At 38.3% G+C, this 3,296-nt stretch overlaps 1 long non-coding RNA gene across 1 annotated transcript; it reads right to left on the reverse strand.

Moving 5' to 3' along the window:
• Nucleotides 1-241: 241 nt before the first annotated feature.
• Nucleotides 242-1,146, reverse strand: LOC110898866. The gene is made up of 2 exons (XR_002569688.2): nt 990-1,146; nt 242-550 (listed from the first exon to the last, which is right to left on the reverse strand). It is a non-coding gene; the product is annotated as an uncharacterized LOC110898866 (long non-coding RNA).
• Nucleotides 1,147-3,296: the final 2,150 nt, after the last annotated feature.

Consider the following 3,296-nt stretch of genomic DNA (forward strand, 5'->3'; position numbering starts at 1 on the left):
TTCTATATATCCATAGGTTTTTAGCTTTCTACCCAAAATATAGCTATAAGGTTTTTGTATGATTTTAGCTGCATGTACAAGCCAAAAAAACCCAAGGTACAACAGTTAGATGCATAAAAACGCCTCGGTCCAAAAAAGCCCAGAAAAATCCCAAAAAAACGCGCCTTTTTAGGGCTTCTTGTAATTACTCTAGGCGCTGAGCGAAAAAGCCCTAGGGTGTTAGCCTTGTTGAGCCTCGCGCTTTTTAAAACCAAGAGAAGATTGTTATTATTATGTAGAAGGTTCACTAGATGTTGCACTTAATGGCAAAGAATATCAGTTAGTGTTGTTATAATTGGCATCATATCTTTAGTATGGCACTGTGTTTTTTAACATAGACTATAATTCACTCACGTGAGGACCGGATTCATTTTCACCAACATGCCCATTCGCACTGCTCTCTTTCTTCACATTCTCAACAGACACATGGGCTGATTCCGACACAACAGCATCAATAGCCATGATGTTTTCAAGATAAACTTGCTTCGGTAATCTTCAAAAGTCGAAAATCCTGTGGAGAGAACAACAGAACCTGTTTCATTAGACGACCGAATCAAAGCTTTACAAGCACCAATAAACACTAATTTCATTCAAACTCTGAAACACGAAATTACACTCTATCGTTCCTTTTCCTTTCTCCCCTCTCCTTAATTCCCTTTCCCTTCTTTTCTTTCGTTTATAGATAAGAAAAACAAGGGGCTTTCGGTTTCGGATGTATCTAAATTTATTTTCACAACACAAACTAATATTAATCAATTTTAACCAATTCTTAAAACCAATCAACCTTCTAATTTTTCAATTAACTAATATCAAAATAATAATAATAATAATAATAATAATAATAATAATAATAATAATAATAATAATAATAATAATAATGAGATTTTTCAAAGAACTAGAAACAGTAAAATTAGGTAAACGATGAGATTAAGAAACAGAAAAGCATTTACCAGAAATTGAAGACAGAACCGGTGATTGATTAGAAGTGAAGACTTGTTTGGGGCAAGGGCATCACTGATCGAGATCTCTGTGCCGTCGAGAGAGAGAGAGAGAGAGGGGAGAGAGAGTAATGTGTGTGTATATGATGTGTGTATATATAATGGATAGATATAGATTTTTTTGCTACCTTTTTCTAATATATTTATTTGATTTGATACACAAAGAAAGAGTTTTATTTTATTATTTTTTTTTTTAACTTGATATGGTATGAAAGATATCACTTTTTATCCATGCTAATTGGAAGTTAGGTTACATAAATGACTATGTCTTAGGTATGTTGTTTTCTTTTTCTTTATAGTTTTTTTTTTTTTTTTTTTTTTTTTTTTTTTTTTTTGAAAAGAGAACTTCATAAACAACTCAACTCAAAGAGTCCTCAAAGCAAGGACCTAAGAGCGGAAAAAACCAACAAAATCAATCCAAGGGACAAATACACCACACTTTCCAATCGACATCTTTATATCTAGACCTATGACGAAACCAGAAAAACGTAATAGATTTTACATGCTCTACTAATTCTGCAGGTCTTCGGCTTTTGTTATTAAAAACCCGATTATTTCGCTCGTTCCAAATCACCCACATGGTTGTGTAAACGATACCTCTCAAAATAAATCTCGTGCTTTTTGAGCTTGTATTATTGTCCGGAACCTGCAGAATATCCGCAATATCAAAAGCGAAACTGTGGGGCAAGCGGCACCAAGACTCGATGCGAAACCAAACTTCCTGCGCAAAAAAGCAGCCCGTGTACAAATGCAGCGCTGATTCCGTCTCCGCCTGACAAAATCTGCAGGCCTGATCATGAATGTTAACGCCCCGTTTGATGAGCTCGGCAACAGTGGGAAGACGATTTAAAGCAAGCCTCCAAACCATGATTTTACACTTCAAGGGAACCCAACTCTTCCAGTGAATCAACGAGCTAGAATTGACAGGATCATTTTGCAAAAGAAGCTTCTTAGCCGAGGCTACTGAGAATATACCATCCTTATCGAATTTCCATTTCCACAAATCCTTACCATCTCTCCACGGCATATCATGAATATCGCTGAGAAGTAGAAACAATTCAGAAACTTCCTCAGCCGAAGAGGGCTGAGATCTCCACTCCCAATTCATAACTTTGGAATTGTTGACCCGTAATATCCGCTGCGACACCAAGACCCATTTATGTTTTTCGAGTCTAAAAAGATTAGGATAAAGATCTCGTAGCGGGGTATCTCTCAACCATACATCACCCCAAAAACTAATCGAGTTCCCGTCTCCTAAAACGCCGACAAAGAACGAATTAAGAGACGACCCATTAGAAATTCTTTTTTCCCCGACTTTGACTATAGATTTCCAACACCCGTTCAACGACACGTTATAAGGGAGCATAGCCCAAGGCCTACTCGACCCATGACAACCCATGATGATCTTCTTCCATAAACTATTGCCATCATTTTTAAACCTCCAAGTCCATTTTAATAACAACGCGTCGTTCACCTCTTGTAACTTAGCGACGCCCAAACCCCCTTTTTGTTTCGGAGAAGTAACGACTTCCCATGCCACCCATGAAATCTTTTTGTCATCACAACTTCCCGCCCATAAAAATCTTCTCATAATGGATTCAGTAGAATCTATGACCGCCTTAGGGGCTTTGTAGAGAGAAAAATAATAAATAGGTAAATTTTCCAAAACCGATTTAATAAGAACCAAGCGACCTCCAATGGATAGAGTTCTAGCTTTCCAAGAGGCAAGCCGATTTCTAACCACCTCAATAACCGGGTTCCAGTTACTAACCCGAGACATCTTGGCACCAACTTGAATGCCGAGATAGCTGAAGGGAAAACCACCTCTTTTGCACCCCAAGAGCTCCATCATATTGTCCACCTCCCTATCCTCCACACCAACTCCAAAGATATTAGACTTATGTAGGTTTATACGGAGACCCGAGCAAAGATAGAAAATACGAAGAACTCTAGCGATGCTCTGAATATTATCACGAGTCCATTCACCCATAATGAGGGCGTCGTCAGCAAAAAACAAATGGGACAACTCAGCTTCATTACTCGTGATGCACACCCCTTTAAAAATACCAATCTGTTGAGCTTCTTTCAACAACCACGATAGAGCTTCCATCACGATTAGGAAAAGAAAAGGAGACAAAGGATCTCCTTTTCGGAGACCTTTTTCACACCTGAAATCGAAAGTCGGAGACCCGTTAACCAACACCGCGGCTCTAGCAGAAACACAAACGCCTTTAACCCATTTACACCAAGTCGGATGAA

Source organism: Helianthus annuus, chromosome 13, assembly GCF_002127325.2.
Source record: "Helianthus annuus cultivar XRQ/B chromosome 13, HanXRQr2.0-SUNRISE, whole genome shotgun sequence".
Taxonomy (NCBI): domain Eukaryota; kingdom Viridiplantae; phylum Streptophyta; class Magnoliopsida; order Asterales; family Asteraceae; genus Helianthus; species Helianthus annuus.